This window comes from Paramormyrops kingsleyae, chromosome 7, assembly GCF_048594095.1.
Source record: "Paramormyrops kingsleyae isolate MSU_618 chromosome 7, PKINGS_0.4, whole genome shotgun sequence".
Classification (NCBI taxonomy): domain Eukaryota; kingdom Metazoa; phylum Chordata; class Actinopteri; order Osteoglossiformes; family Mormyridae; genus Paramormyrops; species Paramormyrops kingsleyae.
Window position 1 is genome coordinate 32,290,886 of NC_132803.1, and position 24,490 is coordinate 32,315,375.

The window sequence follows — 24,490 nt, forward strand, 5'->3', positions numbered from 1 at the left end:
ATTTGTATTTCATTCGTGCATGTTTAATATGAAAAGGTGTGTGTGTGTGTGTGTGTGTGTGTATGTGTGCTTGCGTGCGCGCGCGCGATGAAGTCTATCCACCAAAAATAATTATCCAGACAGAATAGTCCGAGGCTCTTTGCGTTTGTACTGTGACTTGAAGTGGCTTCCATAATGCATTGTGATAATATTTCGAATCAATGCATTTTCTTATTGCAGTGACAAACAGGCTATTGTGTATCATTGTCATTTAAAAATAACTATAGCTTATTGTTATTTCGAGAACGACGTGACGCTGCGTGAACTAAAAATGCTGGTAGGTGTAGTAATATTTATGATTATGTGTGTTACTTTCGTCGTAACTATTACGATGCAGCAAGATTTACTCAAAAAACAAGCGTTCCGTCCAAACACGACTGCATGACATGACATGAAAACCGGTGCGATACTATGTATTACGTAGTGCACACATTCGCACTGCCCAGTTGCGTTTGAAATACTTGTGAATTTTACAGAGAAAAACAAACGGTATGCAAAAAATAATAATAAGCAGTAAACTGCCGCGACACTTACCTGGACAGGCGGTGGGAAAATAAGATAAGTCGTAAATGGCGGGGTAAGTGTTGTGATTTATTCCAGTTCCCTCCAGATGTTAGGCATAAAGTCGTTTTTAAAGTAATGACGAGGACCGTTTGAACGTTAGTTGAACTTGGTCGGGCTATTGCTGAGGGTCTGATAGATCTTACTAGAATGAAAGGGCATGGGAAAAGGACTACAACTCCCTTTTTGAACATATTGCAAGTGATCTAACGCTGCGTCTTAACTATCGTAATATGTGTTTTACATGTGAACAAATTTTGTACACTGCAATAAGGGTGTAAGAAAATATTAATGTATGTTACATGATCAAGGACTAGGCTACTAAAATGTCAAAGTATACGTAATTTAAATAATCCGTGAATACAGTAAAACTAGGAACTTGGAACAAATCAAAACTTTTGTATTTTTATGTAACTCAAATTAATCAATGTAAAGTGTAGCCTAAGGCTATTTAACTAAAATACAAGGTCATATCTATGCTCACACAACACATACAATTTCGCCTGGATTTCATACAATCACATTTATTTATACTTGAAGTGATTATTCTACGGATATCTTATTGCAGACTGATCATACACATAATTTTTGCAGGGAACGTATACTTATTCTAATAACTTTCAATTCTGATTTTTACTATACGCATTTTTAGATTGTTATTAAAGAACGCAAAGATTGTATGTATAGGCATATATATTGTCGAATATTTAAAATCACTATCAATTTCTTCAGGTAGATTAAAAGACCTGCAGTGTTTTCATCAGGTATAGCATGTGTTAGGCGGGAGAAATGTCTTGTTATCGTAATCATTATTTGATATAGACTAGCCTATAACCTAGGAACTAAGTAAATAGATGGCCAATACTATTTTTTAGTGACGTGGTATGTAAAAATGGCTTCTTTCATGATTAAACGTATTTTATTTCACACTGGGAGGATAAAGATTTATCTTGTTTGCATTTAATCTATATCGTAATTATGTATGTTGTTGCTAGAAAGAATAGGTGCATATACATTTAGCGCATATTTACCAGTACCCTTACCGACGTCATTACGGAAATAAAATCATGGTACATTCCTTTCACCCAAACATTCATACAAATGTATAACAATAGATTTTCTGATCTGGGAAAATTTGAAAAACAATATTAATGAAGGTAATCATTAATGAATATTTTTGTGTGTACATTGTGTTTTACATAGGATTTGATGGATTACCTGTTGCTCTACCTTAAGTAAATACCAATACCCATACCGCAGTACCTAAGGAAACAGTTCCTCAGTCCTAACTTTTGCAATTTGCTAAAATACACTTAAATTGTTTTAATTAATGGCATTTTTATATCATCTATAGGAAAAGACAGAGAATTACTTCATCAAAGCTACACACATTTATTTTACATGTGTTGCAGTGAATGTGGCATCTTGATTTCATCATACCTGAAAATTCCACATGTGACTACAACCAAGTACTACAATTAAAATCTTATTTTGAATCATTTTGCTTTTCGGAACCAAAGCAGTGAAAAGCTCATAACCTCTACTTTAGGGCAATCTTTTCATTACATCCATAGCCCACAGAAAAGCCATAGCCTAGCCCTTCACAAAAATCTTTTGCAGCCAACTGTGGCCTGTGACCTATGGCATAGATTGCATTGTCCTGTGAGTGAGGTGGGATTCCAGTTAATTAGTTGAGAAATGAATAAAGCGGGACATTATATGATTTGTCTCAGGGCCTCTGTTTGTTAGTGGGGATTTGGGATAGATCAGCTTTTGTGAGCTACAAATTAGATGTGAGTAGCGTAGTGCCGATGTACAGTGTTGTTTGGTGAAATGGCAGCACACAGCTCCGGTCCAAACTTGGAGGGCCGCGTCATCTCAGGACCTCATTATCTCATGTCTGTAACCATCTTTGGGGAACAATCCTTAATGAAGAGTGGCATAGGTATGCGGTGTTCTGCTGAGACTGGGCCTCACACACTTTTCTCTCCCTCTCTCTCCCCTCTTTGTGCCTTTCTCTCCTTCACCCATATTGCTTTTTGTCAAATGTGATGGGGTGTGGCTTGGTTCTAGCTACATGCTTCCGCCTTTTTTGTCATACAGGACAGAGTGACTACAAATGGATAGAAGGAAGAAATGATTAAATACGATTCTGCTGCTAGTGGGGTTTGACACCAGCATAGCTATTATAGCCCCTTCATTAGTGAACTTGGGCTTGTGGATTATTAACTGTTCAGGCTATAACAAACATTTATATGACTCTACACAAGTATGTCCATCCTCTTGCGTTGTAAATGCTCAGGATCTGAAATACATTCCCAGTGTCATTTAACCATCATCAAGAGCAAATGGACAGATATTGTTTATTTGTACATAGGATTCCCCACTCTGACCCTCAGCTGGACGAGAGAAATGAAAAACGGATCGGTGGGTGGATGGCTGGGTGAATATATTTATTTATTCAGAATTACAGCACAAATCATTAAAAATAACAGGGGGTCGCGAGGAGAAGCTTTTTCAGCACGCGTATTTAGCACAGTGAAAAGTTATAGGTTTCCTGCATCGCTTACTGGCTGATTCATCTCGATACCCTTACCTGAATGACAGTGATGTGTAGCATAACATAAGCACGCCGCCTGCTTGTTGATGTTCAGTTTGCTCACACTGCTGATAACTTTGGCGCACTTTTAAAAATAACTCTCGCAATCTTTTTTACTTTACTGTCCATAGCCAATCCTTAACACTTACTTCCTTGTTTGTTGTTGCCTTTCAAATACCTAGATAAATCTTTAAAAAAAACACCGTTTTTTTGTTGACCACTTAATGTTATGGGTGTACGCGGTTAGTAGTCATTACATTTATTGAAAGCGTCAGTAATTTAACGTATGGGAAGATGTAGCTGACTTTTTTTGTTGCAACAGGAAATTAAACCAAAACCCCAATTAATCTTTACATCCTGACTCGTCCCGCAGACTGTAGATGTGATTTAATTAAGTGTTTCCATGTTTCTTTCTTAGTCGTACTGAAATGACATTTTGCGGTAACTGAATGATGTGAACATTTTAGTCAAATCTATACATTATTATTCGGCATTTTTTAATTTATTGAACAAAATAAATATTTAAATGTGTTTAATTAACGAGCCAAACCTTTATCGTACAACTGAAACCTGTTTATACTATTATTGAAGTTGACGACTTGAAATCTCTTAAAATACGTCAAATTATTCTGAATCCTCATATATAGACCAAAGGCATTGTTTAGCCATATAGATGTTCCATCACTCGCCAAACAAAATACCTGCCATCGTTAGATGCGTAGACGGTGGGAAAGAGGACTGCGGTGTTAGTGCAGATTGTCAGATAGTTCCGCTAGAGCCCTAGTATGCGGTAATTTGAACATCGAATACGGATGACTGTGGCCGTAGACTTGCTGCATATAATGGAGACAGAGTGGACAGAACCATGGAGTCAGACGTCGCTATGAGGGGAAGCTCTTTTTAAAAACCATTCTAAAGAGCCCAGGGGCAGTTACATCCGCACCTATAGACATTTGGGGAAAAAGAAAAAACAGTGGGAAAATGTATAAATGAGAATATAACATTTGCTTTAATCGGCATTTAACTGTAGTATATTTGTGAGTGAAGCCACAAGTTTACTGATATTTGTGAATTTTTAACCATTCTTACATGCAAAAATACGTACACTGTGGACTCAGACACTCCAAAGTAGGTATTGAGTTCTTTGTTCTTATAACCCACAATTTACAAATATGACAAATCTGCAATGAGTAGTAAAAAATAACCTATATAACACACATAAACGCCTTTAAATATAACATAATAGTCACTTTCTCAACATCCCCACCTAGCCATAACTAAGACCAACAGCCATTTATAAGGGGCCCAAACAGCAAGGATCCCTATTGTGTTTTTTCCCCTTTGTTTTTGGAGATGAAACAAAGTCAAGCACTAAAAACAGATTTTTGTTTTATTTGTAGTTCATTCCAAATATTAGCCCATGCCAAGCCCCTAAAAGTCGGATGGCGAGTACACGCAGTTTGTGGAGCCAAGTAGCCTTTTGCAGTCACCAGAGACAACCTTTTCAGTACAATAAAACTCCAATCAGCACACACTGTAAAAACACAACACACTGTCTCGGAGAGGTTTAAGGAAGGGTAGACAGGGCTAATAAAATAACCAATCCGCGATGATCCCCTCGCGCGCCAATTCACTTGCTCCTGTTCAAACGTGGAATTGGGCGCGGCCTAACTTAGAAATCCACATCAGATCCAGTGAGTGGATTAATTACCTTGGTAGATCAACTTTGAGTTAATCCCTAATAAATTTTGTTTCAGTTATTTATACGCCATCCTCCTTTACCGATTACTTTATCATAATTTGTATATTGATGTAGTTTTACTCATAATTACAGACACACGGTTGGGATGGTGTATACCTTTGAGCTATAATTTCAAAGTATAGTGTATATTACAAAGTGTTTGTTTCATGCTGTTCATCTGTGTTGATTTCCTGAGGTGTGATCATAGTAAAAGTAGATGATTACTGTCATACAGCAAAGCGAAGGGGCGTGTAGCAATAACAGGTTTAACCCGCTGTCTTTGATAGGGTTGTGCAAACCTATAAACCATCGTATAATGTAAGTGCATCTGCCGAAACATGAACCGTGCGGATGAAGCAGGTATATATAAAACATGAAACCGAATGTGAAAATGGTAAAAGAGCTGTGGACACAATCGAATATTCTTAAGTTATAAAATAGCCTTTCTCATTTAAACAGTACGTTCACATTAAATCACATCCTACGCATTTTTAATTAAAAATAAGTAAATGTAATATTCTTTTCCAAATGTATCCATGTGTTGTGTGACTAAATTATGTCTCTGTTTTCATGTTATTCATGCGCAATATTCTCTATCACCCCCAAACGCAAAGTAAAGTGCGGCATCGTAAGGCTTTTTTTCTCGGGAGGAGGGGACTGTAAACAATGTCATCGCCCAAACCTTTTAACCCGGTGAAAACAATTAGCGGGATTAGGGAAACCGTCGTCAGATCATTAGCTCATTACTCCGACCTAGATTTAATCCTGGGAGAGGTCAGTATTTGCCAACACCAGTCTCCGAAGCACACCTTCGTAAAAGGACACTTTGTCGCGCGTTTTGTGACACACAGAATACGCTTTTTAACTTTCTAGACGGTGAAAATCCCGAACTAATTAGTTTGGTCACATTAAAGTAATGCAGCAGTTCTGTAGTCACACCGACAGTACATTAGAAGTGAAAAAATCCCACTTAGTGTTTTCCCCCCAATATGTCTGTTTCCTTGAGAGTATTAAAAGCACTGATCATATTTTTAATTCTCATTCTGCTGATTTACAAAGAACCCACGCGCAGAAGCACAAATGAAGTTCAATAGAAGGATTCATTGTGATGACTGACGGTATCCCCCGTTGCATTCTTTTCTCTTATCGTTTTCATGTAGTTTAATAGAGTTCGTGGAAGTTTTTCTTAGATTAAATTAACGAAAATAAGGCATACCTCTATCAATATTTATGATAAAAGCTTTAATGGCTATTAAACAATGCATATGTAGTATACATACCGTTTCGGTTTGTTAACAACACGAACGTTTTTAGAGATCCGTTATCTAGCACCATTTTACAACTAATCTCTGTGTCATACTGTGCTGTGTTTTAATGATGCTTCAGCCGTAATGGTCAGTGAAACATCTTTGGGCGTATAACATTCTCTTAAGTTCTTTAAGTTTTGAATCCTGAACCGTAAAGTACAGTATACCTATACGCTTCGTTTTAGGATCCTCCCAGCTCTACTCTTAAGGCGTTTCTGATTGGCTGAAACAACAACAGCAATCTAATATTATACTATTTGAAATATCTTACAGTGGTTGTAACCTATGCAAATGCGTTTTTGGAATGAGGCATAAAACACTATGTATTTTAATTCTGTGCGTGTATGTTGAACCTAAATTCACATAATGGCCCAGAAACCTGACAGACGATGCTGGTCTTCTTTTGTATATTTTTTTAGTGTTCCATCCATTCATCCATCCATCCGTCCATTTTCTTTAGCCGCTTGTCCTATTCAGGGTGGCCCGGAGCCTATATGGGCGCAAGGCAGTGAACAGCCCATGATGGCGCGCCATCCCGTCGCGGGATATAATAATAATAATAATAATTATTATTATTATTATTATTATTATTAATAATAATAATAATAATTCTGGGATATCCCGTAGCTATCTCCCATGTCGGGCGAAGGCCAAGATGATGATGATGATAATAATAATAATAATAATAAAAATACAGTAATTTGATTGCCAAAGTTTTTCTACAGTCTTGTATGACTACATGGTTGGCTAACAATCATCATAATGCGTTTTAAAAAGCAAAACTGAGAAACTTGGCTATAATAAAGAAAAGATGAAATGTTAACTGGGATTGTATGGCAACATGTATCAGTATCACTTGTTTTCTAACAACTTATCACTGTGTGTGAATCAATTATACGAAATTTAAATTGTAAATTAATAACTGTCAGATAATGAAGAAGGTTAGCCCTAACCTACGTGTGCTTTTGAAGTAGATGAAACTCGGGAGATGTGTGAACTTCGTAACACATGTACACTGCTGTGATAACTATATGACGTACATCGAGGGCACACAAATTTGACCAGCCTGCTGGGATAGTTTGAAATTCTGGTTCTTGGACTGCGTCTAATGACGCTTAAATCTTGCACAATTGACGTGTGGGAACAGGCCGAACTCGTCACTATCAGCTACTGTTACATTAGCCTATTAACAAGTTTCTCGTACAGAAAAAAATCGTATGTCTCTTAGGGACGAGGATGTGGAGGCTGATATGACGGAAGGAAGTAGTCCATCACAGACAGAGAGCAGGAAAACGCCACGGAAACAGGGAGAAGGAATAGAACTATAAAGCTGAATCCACAAACGACGGTGCTGTTGACTGACAATGATCAGGCTGCTAAAGCTGATTCAGATGTCAAACCTAAAACTAACGGATATATTTTTTGGGTGCTTTTGCATATTTCTGACATATAGGGCGGAAAGTATAGAAGTATATCACTGACCTTAATCGGTCTGTCGATGGCGTTCTTGATGTTCTGAGGTACCAGTGACCTGCGGCGCCTACCAGCCAAAATATGAATTGCATTTAGTGTACGTGAAAGATATCAAATCATATAAATGCTAAAAAGAGAAATCGCAATTACATTTACATGACTCCGTGAGAACCAAAACACAGAAAGGAGAATTTAAAGCGAGATGATTGGTGGACACTCCTGTCTTTCGGGCTGTAGTGATTGCAGGAGGTTTTCCATCTGAAACTAAACTCCCGAACCATGGTTTGTTTATGCTTTGTATAGTCGCGGAAATCCTTCTAAGACATTGTTTTAATTCATAAGGGCTTAACTACCTTAATAAATATTATTGAAGAACTTCAAATAATAAAAAAAGATCTTGTTCACCTTTACGCTAATCAAAGTGTATAGGTTACAATATGTTTTGTCAATGTCCTTGTAAAAAAAAATCACAGGTAGCATGCTGTATTGCAAACTGACCTGTTCTATGTAATCGCCTACTTGTGAAATATCAGTTTCTAATGTATAAAGTTTCGGCAGTATTTGTTTTTGCCCTGCAATGAAAATTTCTGCATATGAATGATACGGTTTCAAATGATATAGCATGCACCTCTCCAGGCGAGGTGCAACAATTTGTCTCAAACGTGAAAACGTGCTTTTCCCGCACGTTTTGGAAGGCAAAGTTTTCGTAATCAATTATTCACCGCTTGTATTTAGAGGTAATGCCAAACACAAGCCAATCTCCGTTACCCCAAGTCTTGGGAGGAAGCCAGACCGAAAGCCCTTTCAGTTATACAAATGTAGGATTCAATTTCAGAGCTTCTTGGTGTGTAGAACTCAGTGTATGACTGACTATTTTAGGTTGCGCATACCAACCGTATTTATTAATATATTTTCACGTTTGAGATTTTCCCTCCGACAGTAACGAATAACATCGGTATTCTGGCTGTGCAGCCACTTCTAAATACTACATTTCGTAGCAGTATTTATAATATGACTGGAACATGTGGTACAGCAATATTTGAAATTAAGTTGATTGTCAGAAGATATTTGACGTGTTGGCACTTTTAACCAGAGCGCACGAGGTACTTGGCGAATGAACCTTTAATCAGTGCATCAGAATTAAATGCATATACAGGCGCATATACCGGGTAATGCGCGCATTTGACGTCTTTAACATATGCTATTCACGTGAGAGCTTGTGTGGAAAAGCAATTATTCTGTTCCGGGGGTCAAGTTCATTTTGTACTTTGAGATAAGATGCAGGTATGTGTTTATTATAATTAATAAAGGTTCTTAATCAAGGTAGCATGCTATTCTTAATGCTCATTTTCGGTAATGATATACCTAATCTTATATTGTTAACTAGCGTTTGACCACCAGATAACTGATACTTGGTTATGTACACCTTCCAAGTGCACAATACACATTTACAAAGGAAATCAAAGCTGCACAGCCACAAGCAGCTTATGGCTTTAAATGTAGTGTGAACGAATCAGTTTGGAAGTGGAACCCTCCCAGTCTGTGTGGAAGTGGGCAGCTAGCTGGTGTGGAGTTCCCCTATAGTGACATCTCTGAATGAAGCTCTTGCTCAGTTTCTCTCTTTCATGGCTGAAGTAGTGGCTTAAGCTGACCTCCTCCTCTGTCACTCAACAGTGTTGCATTCATTACAAACCAGTGTCTGAATTGAGGTGATCCTAGTTTCATTTACTTCTCATTTGATGGTGTTTGATGCCACTATTTACAGGCAGCATGGAAAAAATGACATGTATCCTGTTCATTTCAACAAATATCAAAGACACTGAGATCATCATGGGTTTTTTTGCAGTTTTACAGCTACATGAACATGTAATCTTTTCTTGACTCTCTCCGTTTCTTTCAATCTTTGCACAATTGGACCAACACACAGACCCTTCCAGGTGTTATTACTGACTCGTGACTCTTTTATTGCTTTGATAGACCTGAATATATTTAGGCCAAACCGTTACCCCCAGTCTGCTGTGCGTGCTATTTTTGTGGGAAAATTAAACTACACTGACATATCAGAGATGCAGAGGGTGTTTTAATTCTCAATTTATCATTTCTTTCAGTTATTTATTTGAGCTGGAAAAACTGGTTGCAGCACAACTTCCATAAGCTTAAAAATGCCGGCAGCTGAGAACAAAAACAAGTTCATCCAAACATTAAATGGCAGCACATGTTGCTCAGGATAGTAACCTGCACAGCCTCTGAATTCACGGACTGGTGTGTGGCATGTACAGATAATATTTTATTTCAGAGGACATGGCCACAACTGGTAACCATTTCATAGTGAGGCAAGAACCGTGGGTTAACAACTACATTTTTCTAGAACACAAAATTACATGTCTTGTTTCCCATGGAGAAAAGGCATGGTTGTGTTTTGATGTATTATGTGAGTTTGTCAACGGTCACACAACCACTGACAAGAGAATTAACTGATAAAAATGCATGAACATATGCTGTGTCTTAAAATTGTGCAATGTCAAAAAGAATACCCCCACAATATTTTCTGAATTACACGACATCGGAAGGGCAGATAATGTTTTGCTGTAGCGAGATGGGTGGATTCTGATTGTTAGCTGGGCTCTGCCGTCCAGCAGATTCTGATCCTGATCAGCAGAGGGTATGTTGAACATCACATTCCTGGTCGGCCCCGCTGTCTGAGCTTTGGCACAGATGTCATTCAGTGTGAGAGCACACCCTCCTATGACCCTGGGTATCGTGTGAGGCGTGAGACAAGGCAGCATGTCAGTCCCAGCAGGTGTGATGAGTGGGATCGGTGACTTTTGTTGCGTTCACTAATTTCCATTTGAGCATAGATCCTCTACAAGAGTGTTTCCCAATCTGGTCTTCGGGGGGCCCCCAGACAGTCCATGTGTTTGCTCCTTCCTACGTTTTTTTCAAAAAAAAAAAAAAAACTTCATGTACAAACCCACAGTGACATACACCTAAAAAAAAAAGCAGCCATTGTGTCCACTCGCTAGGAACGGCACCGTGCCTGCCGCTGGCCCGTCCAGACGCCTGCCGGGCTGTGCCTTACCTTTTAAGTGCCGAGGGACGCAGCACCCGTCTCAGAATAAAAACAATCTGAGGAAATTGGGAACAATCATAGGCAGGCTCCAGCAAGCTGCTATTGAGGAAAGAACGGAGCCCCTCCTTGTACACAGGCTAGTCTACGGGCTGACGAAAGATCAACTGCCAGCCTGGCAGTATTTTTGGAAGTTTGGGAAATTCGCTAATGAAAAAAGGAGTCTTCCCTCTCATTTAGCGTGCTGGAAAGTTTTCAGTTTCAAGTCTAGTGGCTCTAACTGCGAATAGTCCCGGTTGAATTTTTCGTAAATCTAGGCTTACACGGGGCAGTGAGGAATCTGACTATGGTGGCTGAGTCATCACACGTGTTACACGGTGGGAGGAATTATGGGTGGGAGCAGCGTGAATTTGCCCTGAGTAGACGTGCTGTGGCAGACAGGCAAGTGCTCCGTCAAAGGAGAAAGCAGGTTGCCAGCATATTGCTCTTGTTTGTGTCTGGGGGGGGGGTGGCGCTAATGAGTTTTCCAGGGAGGAGGTACAGTAGGAGGAGTTTTGGAGGGTCAGCTGAAGGTGATGGTGCCCCCTTTGGTTGGAATGTGTACCACACTCTGGAGGAGAGACCTGCTGCAAAACAAACTGTTCTTCGTCTTATTTTAATGAATTCAAGGAAAATTAAAATGTAAAAATTCTCACGTGAAAGTTTGAGGCGAGACACTTTGTATTTAAGTGTTCTAATCTGCATAGTTCTGTTGATCTGGATTAAAGGTGATTGAAAGCTGAACAGGGAGTATGACCCTGGAACCACTGAAGTGACACCGCTGTATGTTCTCTGTCAGTCTGCTGTCTGTGTTTGTGAGCAATCTGGCAGGAAATAAAGTAGGGTAATTTTTCATAGGCAACCAAGTGTACTAGGTGTTGTGCTCCAAGTCATGTTGCTATTTGTTAATTGTCAGTTAGCTTTGCTTTTTGTCAGCCCTAAACACAGGACTTAATGGAGGAGGTGGTCAGTCAGTCTCCAGATGCACACACGCTGAGTGTAATGTCGCTTCAAAAACATGTGAGTAAATTTGCATTAGTTAAGGTCAATGTTGTTTTGTACAGGTGTATTCCAAGTCAGATTTTCAGAGTTATGATTACAGGGTTTGTGTCTTTGGTAGTAAAACAACCTCAACACTGTCCAAGATAATAATCTTCTCTAGATGGATGGCTTTGTGAGTTCTGCCAAAGTATACAGATTGAATAAATTACAGTCTTTAAATTATTATTGTTGTTGTTCTTGTTAACTGACAGTGATGCTCACTACAACTAGTCATGTTACCATCCAGTGATGTATCACCCAGTCCAGGGCAGTCTTGACATCAAAATCTTTAAAATAATCTAGACATTTGCCAGAAATTAACTGGTATTGTCTTGTCTCATCTTGCTTTTATTGGCGGTCTGCTTTCCCATGTGTTCCGTCCATTACAGAAATAAAAAACACAATCTGTACATAAAATGTTGAGAGCTGTTCTAGATAACCCCCACCCCCCACCCCCCATACCATTCTACAAGCCTAAAGTTTTTTATGGGAAAATGTTGACTGCTATTAGAACAAGAGCGGCAACATAATAATACCAAGCACAATATGTGGCCCTTGTTTTCTGTCAAAAAAAATAGGTTATCACTGTCTTCTCTGTGACGTTACTACAAAGACTCCCGCTGATTCATTCCTTGCTGTTTACCATGCCCCTGGTGTTGATGCAGCCATAATGTGCCTTTTTATGCAGCAGCCGAATGGGAGACGGTAAGTCCTAATTTAAAAAAGCAGCCCTATAATCTATTTGCCATGCATTGGTTCCAGGCTGCAGACCCTGGGAAATGTGTAGCGCGGCTGTGCGGTTCCTGTGTGCTGGCGTGCCAGGGTCTCTGCGGAGAGGGGGCTTAATGAACACGGACAGTGCGGAGGCACACATGTTAGCCCGTGTGCCCGGAGGCTTGAGTTGCCATTTTACTGCATTCGGATGATACCCGACTCCGCTGGCGAAACTGGAAATAACACGGGCTCATGCTGACGTGTCCGGTATATCCATTTTTTTTTGCCCTCCCTTTTCTTTCCCGCCGTCCATCCATGGGCTGTTTTGGCCTCTTGTCCCCGAAGTGCTTCCTGAAGTCAGTGAAAAGGGCAAGTATCTCGGGGGCGACGACCCGGTCGTGTTTTTCTTGGAGAACCATGCGGTTCTCGCCGGCTGGAGAACGAACTCGCGATGTGCACTTTGTGCTGCGCTTGATATGTGTGCAGATCCATCACATTAGTCACAGGAATCTCGGCAGTGCCCTATTGCAGTGTTCGGCTTTCGCCTCGGGAGAGCAGAGACGCATTGATATCCAGACACCTACGAAGGAAGCCTGCGTCTCTGCAAGAGATTATGAGTATGAAATAGATGACAATGGGTGATATCAACACACCCTCTGGCTGATTTTTTTTTTTTTTGAAAAGAATATGAAAAGAGGCCTTTCTTTTGCACAACACCATCTGTGTCAGACAGACGATCCCGTACAAGGGACAGCTTTGTCAAGCTACCTTATGGCAATCCAATATGGCTGTGTGCTGTAGCTAGCACATTAGCAGCAGGGCAATGAAGTAAAAATGCCCGGAGGACCTAGAAGTCTGCTGCAGTCCAGGTCCCTGGAGGTGGATGACCAGGCACATTTTCCAGTGCTTTATTTTTCGTTATTGCAAGCTACCAATGTCTAGCTAACATGCAGTGTATTCACACTGTCGCAGTAGAGCTGGGCATTTGTGTCTTTTGACTAGAGGTGCCAAACCCAGGCCCTTGAGGGTTGCAGTCCTGTATGTTAGAGAATGTGTGTTTTAATTAGCACCTGGCTGACATTTCAAACACCAGAAGCAAAGTGTGTTGCTCCTAATTACCTCAATAAAGCTGTTAGGAGCTGAATTGGAGAGTGACAGTGCGCCACATGTCCCCTTAGGTCTGGTTAATACTTACTGCGGATGCACCATGATGCACACACCATAGCGCTGGACCATCCGCAGTCCTTCTTGTTCATTCTTCTTGCACCAACATGCCTTGCAAGAGTATTTTGATGCCAGGATGGGTTGGCGCTGTATTTGTTACTTTTAAGTCACATTTAAGAAGTGTGGGATGGATGTTATACTGAAAATAGTGGTGCGACAATGTGTACATTTTTACTGATATGAATATATTTTTGTGCAGTATCTCAGATATAGATAACTGGTCACATCTGAGCCACTTGTGTTGGCAGTATAACTAGCTGAGCTCCCCGGCACAGATTGGTGAGATGACGTTACTTTGTTTTTTACTCTGTGGAAAACAAAAGATTGATCTATTGGCCAGATTTAATAATGAATTATAAACATGTAGCGGGCCGATGTTTTGAGACTTCTGGTAAGTAGTGAAAGAACCCCACTCCAGAAAATACTGATCATGTAATGCAATCATCTCCATGATTTCAGTACTTGTGTCTTTAGCTGTGAACTTAATAAAGTTTAAATATCAGCTGGTAGTATTGGTTAAGATTGACTCATCAGCCAGATGGGGATATCTTGATTTTTTTTAATCAATATTTCTGCTATGTTATCCAATATATTATGCATTTTTTCATTAAAAATAAGTATTTTACTAAAACTAACCATACATTGTACTTACAATAGAACAGAAGAACATAGGTATATGGAGTTGCAGTTACAAATGTATTTTATTTTAGTTTGCAGCCATCTGGGACTTTATAGTCCTGTAGAGAGGATTCATATAAATGTTGGTATTTCACTTCTGCTAGCCAGGTTTGTTTTTAGTCTGATCAGCAGTGTTGGGGAAGTTACAAAAGTTCGGGGCCTGAATGTACAAATCCAGACCAAGGTTTTATTTCAACCAACCAGTTGAGTTTAAAGAGTCACAGTCACAGAGTACTCAACTGGTTGGTTGAAACAAACCCTTGGTCTGGATTTGTACTTTCTGGACCTGAACTTTCAAGGTGTATTTGCATCACTAAACGAGCTTTTCAGTGGTATGCGCCCTCACACGCAGCCTGCAACCTCTGTGACAAAAATGACATCACCGCAGCCATGCCCACCTCAGCATTCCTGTCGGTGTGTATTACATATTTCGTGGTATGGTGCCAGACATCTAGGAGTATGTGTTATAACCCTCCCTCCACTGTTGATGTAAGCCCACAACCTCTTGGAATGGCGGGAAACCAAGGACTCACTCATTTACTTATCTTACTAGTCATGGTTGAGGGTCATATCCTTAAGTACATGCAGTGCAGTTGAATTCCCTCTCAAAATTCATATGAAGCTCTTCTTCAACGTGGTCAATGCTTTGGTTTTGACAAGGGATGCTTGTCCTTCTAAGCATTAAGTTCTGTGCAGGAAATCACGGAAAGAATGATTCTCTTACCTCCTATCAGCTTTCACGTTTTACTCATTCATGCAGCTGGTTACTGATAGGTGTGGTAGCATAGCAGGTTGCAGTGGCCTCACAAGGCCTGGGGTTACGGGTTGTTTGTGTGAACATGAATATCTGGTGGACTGCCTCTAAATTGCTCTTAGTGTGTGACTGGGTGCACTCTCATGGGTTAGAATACCCTGCTCTGCGCTTCCAGGCATAGGCTGCGAACAGGCTAAGATGCAGGTAGGCATTTACCGCTGCTCAGGTACCTGGGTTAGGCCCGCAAAGTACTGCTGACGACGTGACAGGGAAGCTAGACAGTTCACTCCTTCCCATTTGCAGTAAAAACCATTTGTTTTTGTTCACCTTCATCCGCGATCCTTCCAGAATTTACTGCCGCGCTGGGGTCGGCCTGCTGACACACAAGTTAAACTGGAAGTGGGTCTGAGTGCACTTTTTAAAGTAAACGGTGGTTTGAAAGTTTAAACGGTTCAGTTGATTGAAGTGGTTAGCAGATGACGTGGTCACATGACATGAGCTCAAGTTCATGATACAGCCCTACGGAATTCCTCAGGGGCGACATGGTGTGTGAGTGTGTGTGCGTGTGTCTGTCTGTCTCCCTCTCCATCCAGACATGTACATAATCTGCTGTGAAATTAGCAGGTGAAATCTGCCTTAATTGCCCAGCCAGAATCATAATGGGGGCGTTGGGGGGTGAAAATGGCAGCACAGCGCTGGGAGTGTTGGTGTTGGCCACCGACCAGCAGGGAGCTTCCAGAAAGCAGGACCTTGCTGCAGATGTGCCGCCTCATTTTCAAATCCCACCAGGCAGAAAGTATTTCCCGGAACTAATTCTGAGCTCCAAAATAGGTGTCACCGTGGGGTTACCGTAGCCCGTGATCAGCCGAAATGTAAAATGTGTAACGCGATGATGGCAAAGTTTAAGACAATAATAGTTGGGGTGGAAAGACTCAGATTTGATATCATAGGTTCTGCTTACAGCTTGAGTTACGTTAGCAGAGACAGCCACTGAATGAAGCAAGAACTGGCTGAGGCAGAGAGCACAAGTTTGCGATGAGCCAACAGAATACACCCCCTACTTTAGGTCCCAGTCATGTATTTATGATTAAGAGGTCTATAAAATTCAGCCACAGAGGGAGAAAAATCTATAGTCATATATATAAAAATCCATTTTAAAAATTGAAGTGCTGTTTTTTTTTTCATATGACTTACAAAGATTTTCTTCTTTTCACCAACCGGATCCGGGACTAAATAAAGAAGGTGCATAATCAAGACAAAAAAAGAGGGGAAAAGAGCCAACGTTGTGTTTTCATCCTGGTGTGGAGGTGATGGGATGGATTTGGCTGCCGCACTTAGGCGAACCTATGGGCTGGAACTGGGTCAAATGAGCAAATACTTTGTATATATGCGATGCAGGTACCATGCTGGAGCATAGATTTAATCAAATCGAACAATGCAATGAACAATGATCGTTATTAAGGACACTGGGGGGGGAGTGGGGGGGATGTTTCTAGGTAAGAGTTCTTCCTGGAATTGTATGGCTAGTACTTAGAGCTGATGGGTTGTACACCACAGAAAAACACGCGCAGGAAAACACATATGCAGCTTGGAAAATCAAATGCTCAAAATCACAGATACTGTCCAAGAGGCACAACAGATTAGCACATAGTATAAGGGAGAAAAATAGTTTACATTTTTCATAGGCAGATAGGAGTTATGTCATTAAAATAATGCTTCAGTTACAAGTTAGATGTGTGGTTATTTTTTCACTGTTAGACACCTGTGGGCTGTGTACAAGGTGGGCTTATGTTGAGATGGCTGAGGAGCATATCCATCTATTGGCAGACTTGTTATAAAATACTGCGCTTTAACGTCCAGCTTTTACCAGCCAGCCAAAATAAAACAGCATGCCAGGCTGATGGTCACCTAAATTCTAACTTTATGTAGGAACACTGACCTTTTTTTGAATATGATTCCAGTCAGATTCCTGGGTGTCAGGCATCTCAAGCAATACATCAGGATGCCGTCTGCAGCATATCGGCCTATATTGAGGTTACGGCAGCATATCTTTATCCTCTCTGCAGTTATACTTAATTTGCTTCAAATGGCGCCTGCATCATAGTAAAACCGGGAAACTTCTGAAAGCCTTCCAAACGTCTCGTGGCTTTTTCTCATACTGTTTTTGTTGTCTTTGCTGTCGGTATGAAACTGACATCATCTCAGGTGGGGAATCAGCCCTCTACTAAAGAATAAAGTCGGTCTCAGTGTCTGGAATTGCTTTGACGAGACTGATGTTGGTTAAAGATACCACAAGCTGGATGGACTGAACCAAAACGGCCTTCAGACGCAAAACAGTCTAATTATGAAGCATAATTGACATTGACCAGTTTTTGACTTTTTTTTTCTTTTTAAAAATGCACCTTCAGGGACATGTATGATAGCAGCAGCACTTGGGTAGGTAGTAACATTGCTGTAATAGTTATAAAAAGCTTCAGCAACATCATTGTGATTTATGGTGCACAGGTTGCAGATGAAGACATGAGAAGTAGGATTTTGATTTAAAAAAAAATTCTTACATTTTCTATTTGATAAACCTTTTTAAACATTACATAATGTGAAACATAGATTTTTTAAGTTTTGAATTCTGGAGAAAAAAATGTATATATGCTAACATTTAAATAATGCATTATCAATATATCCTTGACTCTTTAGCTAATCATTTTTTAAAAATTAAAAATGACTGAGCTTTTTGGATTGGACTGAAATGTAGGTATCTGACAATACTGATACTAAAGATTTGCACTTAATTGGTTCTTATGTTATTTGCATTTTTTATCTAATGTAATTACCTTACTGTGTTTATTATAATATTGCATATGCTGTTTGCGTTCACAGATTCTGATGATGCCACATCTGTATCTCACAGTTAGGTATTTAGATTGTTTACTAGGAACTTCCTTACTCACACATGAGGCATTTCAAAATGACTTTTTCTTTGCGTGACTAGTGCATGTTCAACCCTGTGTTTGATGTCCTTTTTATTATTCTAATTGTTGCACATGTAGCATTATTTGTAAAAAGAACACATATTGAGCAATAACCTAGCTTTTTAAAATTTTCCATACAAATAAATTGGAGGAATTAGTGTAGTATATTTGCTTTTTAATGGAAATTCAGAAAACAGACAGTAACTAACAGACAAGATATACTACTGTGATTTACAATACTTTTGATTTCACTCAGCATTCCTTAAGGTCTTCCCCTTCACGTGTAATCTAAGCCTAAAATAATTTTCTTTTTATGTTTAAAGATTGTACTGATTAATAGGAACTCTGTTACAGAATCACAGGAGTTATGTAAAAGAATGTGGTGGTATGGAAGTAAATAGGCAAATAAAGCTTGATATATTTAAGTTTAAATATCAGAACAGTATTGTGAGGACCGTAAACTGTGTGCAGTGTATTTACACACTCGCACCAATATGATGTGTACTGGTCTCACTATATAAGTCATGTTTTTATCATTACCAGCCCCTCTTACTGAATGAGGCAATGGAATATCAAACTATTAGAAACTGGGCAGTCTTTATCTTGATTGTCAAAATCAATGTCTGCAGTCTAATCATGCAATTAACAAATCAGTATGTATAAAGGAAAGATGACTTCCTAAAAATGAATGAAAATTTTAAATGAAAAAGCTGAAACTTTGCCATCCTGGCTGTGAGGCAAAGTTATAGGGGCTCAGACTTGTCAATCAGACTCAAAACAAAGAGTGGAGGAAGGTAAATGGAAAAGAATAACTCTGAAAAGAGGCAGTGTTGTCTGTACTTATTACGTGTAGGGATCGGAATGTAAAGAAGAAAACGCAAGACAGAATACCGGCAATATTTACCAGTCACTTAAAAGGTAGCGTTTTATTTCCTTAATTGCTAAGATGAAATACTTGGACTGGTGAATCTAAGTTTTGAATAACAGAAGTAGTAATAGTGATAATGATGATTGATGAACATTTAAAATAAAAAACTTTGTTAAAAAAAAAAACTGATTACAAATGAATTTAAATGAGGCCTATAAATCCAAATTTATAAAAACATTATTAATTTATTAAACATCTTTTTTTATATATTGCACAAACTACTGCAGTCATGTTAGCTAGCCACAAATAAACATGCTCCAAATTTATGGTGGTCTTTGGAACGGACCTGGAACATCGTAAGGACGTCCATTGTGCAATTCATTCAGCCCTTTTCCAGAGTATTGTCAGGACATTTTCAGAACTGCTGTCAGATTAAAAATTTTTAAAAAGTTTAACATGCTGAACAAAACTTTGTTAGCAATACTAATGTAAAAGAACTCCTGGAATTTTCCCGCTTGGGTCCTACAAACTGGCACAAATGGTAAGGGTGATGAGAGTTCATTTTTTTGCACTCGCGGCCTGCGTTAAATTAATCTCTCAAAGGTGCCCTTTGATTGCTGCCAATTCAGGAGAACATCCCCCTTGACAGGTAGAGAAGCTCAGTTCCCTGCTAATTAAAACCAGCCTGTCCAAGGCAGGATGTTTGAAAAATGAATAATAAAGTATAGATCACATATCAGCTAAGGTGGGATAACACATAGGGGCACTGGACGGGTGGTGGGGGGGGGGGGGGGTGGTAGTTTATGCATCTTAAAAGGCCTCAGCTCTTATCTAAACATCAGCCTCTGACTTCTGTCTGCCACGCCAGAAGTCTGTCTCCAATTGTTTTTGCATGCTTAAAACTAACAGTGAAGTGTGGGCACTGCTTTTGAAATGCAACCTTAAAATGATTGTGGAGGAGCTGTCTAAAACGTAAATGACAAATCCCATTTGTCACCATCGATATGCTTTAGTTGCCTTGTTAGTAAGCTGCAGTTCACCCAACAAGCACCATGCTAAAATAGCTTCCACCTTGCTGTAGTATACAGCGGTTAATTATTATCAAGTCTGACGATTGCCTGTATAGCTTAAATTACACAGAAAACTTCATTTAGGATACAGTCCTTTTCATAACCCTGAAATAGCCTGCTTAGTTTTCTATAGCTGATTAAGACTAAATTTGCTTTAAATTGTTGTTTTCCATTTAGTACTAGTTAAACTTTCACTCACAGAGATAATAGTTCCATTTTCAAATAAAATTACATGCATGGTCATACTTTACTGCAGTGAAAATCCAACTTCTAAGAAAATTGAAGGTATTTTGAAATCGCTGTTTCTTTTTTTGTGTTTTGCATCAGTTGTAACCGTTATTTATTTGTTATTTTAATTTTATTCAGCAACATGCTATGGGTTATCCAAGAGGAAGAAAGGAATTTCCTCTATGGCCATGGTATTGTGTCTTCTAAATAACACAGTAAAATCTCACTTGGTTCAGTTTAAAAGCAGATTAATGTAACAGTAGCCTGTTTTATTTGCACAATTCCGAAAAACACAGGTTGAATTATTCAGTCAGCAACTGAAAATGTAACTTAAAAGATCAAATATTAAATACTCATTAAATATGAAACCCTTTATTCACTGAATAGGTTTTTCAAAAGGTTAATTTCACAGTTCTATTTAAGATTGGCAAGCTATTTTTTTAGACAAATTATGTGGAAAATTTATTAAATTTATTAAAATCCCATTTTAGAATGGGGAAAAAGGATTTCCCATTTTCAATATCTTAAGTTTCTCTTGACAGCTTTAAGTCCGGAACACTAAATTAATCGGTAGAAACTGAGTGGTTCAAATTTGTATTGTATTCTTAAAGGAAAATTCTATGTCACAGATTTTATTATCAGAACGTTGTATTTCATTTTATGAAGATTATTTTCACTGGATGATGGAAAAACGGATTATTTCACGTACCCAAATTTAACCCCTTTCTTCTAAGGTTTCTTTGCCATGTTTGACTCCGAGACCTTACTGGGCAACCTACTGTCAGTTAAAGCAAGTCGCCTCTTAAGCACTAGTCATAACAATGGAACTATCGTTGCTCGCTGCTTATACTTTATACTGCGCATCAAATGCAGTGAACATGTGCTTCCAGTATCCGTAATAACCCTGCTTCTCAGCCTTGCTGTATTACGCTGTATAACTTGCCTTTTTCCTGTTACTCATTTAGTAATTACCCAATGCCTTTGAAGGAGAGAAATGAGCCCAGTGTTTCAATTAAATGTCTCGCAAGACTGATATTTTTTTTAATGTTCCGATTTGGGGAAAACACAAAAGATTGTGTGTTGTTGCACAGGGAGAACAATTGGTCCGGAGTGTACAGTACCTGTGTCCAGCAGCAGCTACAGCTACATAACGGCTGAATGAGAAATGTGATTTTCTAATGGATCCTGCGATAAGATCAGGATAGTTAATTACAAGAGAGTTCCTTTACCAGGGCTGATTAAATCTAAAAAGTATGTTGTCTAGGAACCTAAGACTCATGTTTATTTCGGGTCTGTTTCTAATCTGCGCAGTGGCTGCCACCTTCGGATTTATCGCTTCTTTACGTCGCGCACACAAGTATTAATGAGTGCGTTTTGTGGGCTCGGATTCCACACTGGGTTTTACTCATATTCATGTGACTGCCCACTTAGCAGATTACAGAGAGGTCAGGGCACGGCCTGTCACGTACAACGCGGCGAGACAATCGCAGACAATCACAGTGCGTCGCCGTCAGCCAGGAGCCGAACCCTCAGTAAAACATGCACGGGTAGATTGGGTTTCTATTACACCGCCATTTTGGATGAAAGTGGAGGCGGGCAAAGTTTTAACGGTGATACATAGGTCCCAGATCTATGATCCACCTGGATGGGTCTTTTGAACCCTTTTTTTTTAAAGGTTAAAGAACAGAAAGAAGCTGCAAAATGAGAAGAGGAACAAACTGTGTGCTCAGTGCTGGGCTGGTATTTCTGCGTGTTTCACTATATGGCGGACTCCAGGGCAAAGCCTAGCCACATCTGTTTGTAATGTCTTCATCTAAATCCCTGCAGGAGGGGGAAAAAATAAAACTACTGTTGGTTGGAGACAGACCCTGTTGGTTCATGCTCCCCTAATTGCATTTACTTCTTCATTTGTTTTTTCCTTAAGTCTCCCTTTTGTATGTTTGCATTTTTTTTTCCTGACGGTCTTTCAGCAGGAGACACTAACACCCTCATTAGATGTCATAAATCCCCCTCATTCCATTCCCCCCCCCCCATATCCTAACAATGTTAATGTAATACTGGCAATGTGCGGGTAAATCACGACTGATTTTGGAGCTGAAGGTTATTTTGGAAGCCCTGCCCCCAACCCAACTTCCCCTCCACCCATTAGACTAAGCCAGGCAGGCAAAGAAATTTTTAAAAAGGGGGCGGGGTCACTGGAGTGACCGAGGCAACTGTATGCCATCTAATTGGTATTGACATCCATGTCTCTGAGGAGATTTGACATCTGAGGGCAAACCTTTCCATTGAATACTCACAAAAGCACCCCTGGAATCACACTGGCACTCACAGCACCGCCTCGCTAGTAACGATCGATCCTAATCAGATTTCAGCACGCGGAAAGGAAAAATGAAAATAAAATCAAAAAGTGCCGCTGGAGCAAAATTGACATCCTACTGCAGTACCAACCATAGGCGCCTCCAGTCAAGGCCAGCTGCCGCTTTATCATTGGTGTATTGGCTGCTCTGTGACGCCACCCTCCCTGTAAGATTGCCTCTGTGTGAGAAAGGTGCATCACCCTCTAAAAACAGTTCCATAGTCGGAAACAACACATCTGTTTGAAAAGCCAGTGTTGACATCACACAGTTTTGACATTCTACAGGACTGCCTATGCTCTCCTATAAGGAGGCAAATTTTTGCGCACAGAAGACAGGAAAGCAGTGCAGGTAAGACCTGCTAGAGACAGCCGCGGATGCATTCCCCTCCTACCTGTCTAAATTCACATGTTAACACTAAGCTGAATTTTTGGCCGAATTTTGTGTCACATCAGTACCCAGCCTGCTTCACATCTTGGCAGCACGGACAGGTGGAGACATTTCAGCTTCCCTGCAGTCAGTCGGCAGCTGAAAATTTCCAGTCTCTCAGAACAATTCTATTCATTGTCTCTAACAATTAAGCTTTGGCTAAACATCATGTGACGTCTGCTTGAAACGATAACTTGTTTATAGTAATCTGGTTATTTGTGAGTGTATTGATGTAGATGAAAAAACAATCTTAATTGGTATTTGTATGCAAGTATTATGCCCTATATTCTGAGATAAGTGATTACAGCTGTCTCCGATATTCCTGCCTGCTTTAGAAACCCTTTCAGATCCTTCGGTTTAGAAAGCATTTTAGATCTTTCCATCAGTCGCTATCCAAGGACCAAGTGCATTTTCAAGATATATCTTCCAAGTTCTTATCGTGAGCAGGGCGATGGGGGCCCTGGAGCTTATCCTACGCATCACAGGGCAGGAGCACACTCTAGACAGGATTGCAGTACAAGAGAGACGTTTTAGTATGTATTTTAATAGCGTTCATGGTCATGGTGCTGTACGTGACATGCAGTGCCACTTGAAACATCTGATTCAGGGTGATTGATGACACAGGCTGGACCCAAACTCTTACCCGTCAGTCCTAGACTGGGGCTTTGGAACGGAACCAGCAGTCTAGACTGCTGGGAGATGAGCATCGCTTCAGATAAAAGCCGTAAAATGCACTTAAGCCGTAATAAGTCTGCTCGCTGTGTCTTCTCAGAGACCGATGCTATCAACCAAGGAGACTGGAGATAACGGGAAGGCATTCCTCCTGCTGGGGCTGCTTTCCAGTGAATGTTTGGGGCACTGAGGAATGGGCCAAGGGGAAGATTGGAATATTGCACCTGTGCCATGGGAGCAACAAACATCTTGTCTCTTTATGATGGGTTCTGTGTGTAAATCCAATGCCATACTGACACCTCCATAACAGTCTCCCAAAATGGGAGTAAGGTATGTACGTATGTATGTGTGTGTATGTATGTTAATATCCTTATTGTTGTTGTTGTTATAGCAACAGTTTTTATTGTTTCTAATATTTTGTTGTTGTTGTGCTTGTTATTGTTGTCAGTTTTGAATTACTGAGCAATTTATGTTATTGCTAACAATATATATTTATATATAATCAATCATTGTAATTTTATGTATTGACTGAGCTACTTGGTGTAATGCAAGAAATGAAGTTTAAATATATTTTTCAATGGTTAAACGACCATCTTGGTTTGGGGACTTTAACGGGGAAGCTTATCGTCTCAACTCAGTGTTTGTAACTTAGTCTTGTGTTTA

At 39.8% G+C, this 24,490-nt stretch overlaps 1 long non-coding RNA gene across 2 annotated transcripts in view; it reads left to right on the top strand.

Annotated features, from left to right (window-relative positions):
• The first annotated feature begins 126 nt into the window (after positions 1–126).
• LOC111847469 (uncharacterized) overlaps positions 127–24,490 on the top strand; it is a 28,785-nt gene continuing 4,421 nt past the window's right edge. Inside the window, exons 1-2 of one of the 2 annotated variants that reach the window (XR_002839115.2) lie at positions 127–316; positions 23,928–24,157. This is a non-coding gene — a long non-coding RNA (uncharacterized lncRNA). Of the gene's footprint in view, positions 317–470; positions 617–23,927; positions 24,158–24,490 lie in introns of those variants that run through there. The other variant, XR_002839114.2, reaches the window with a different exon arrangement.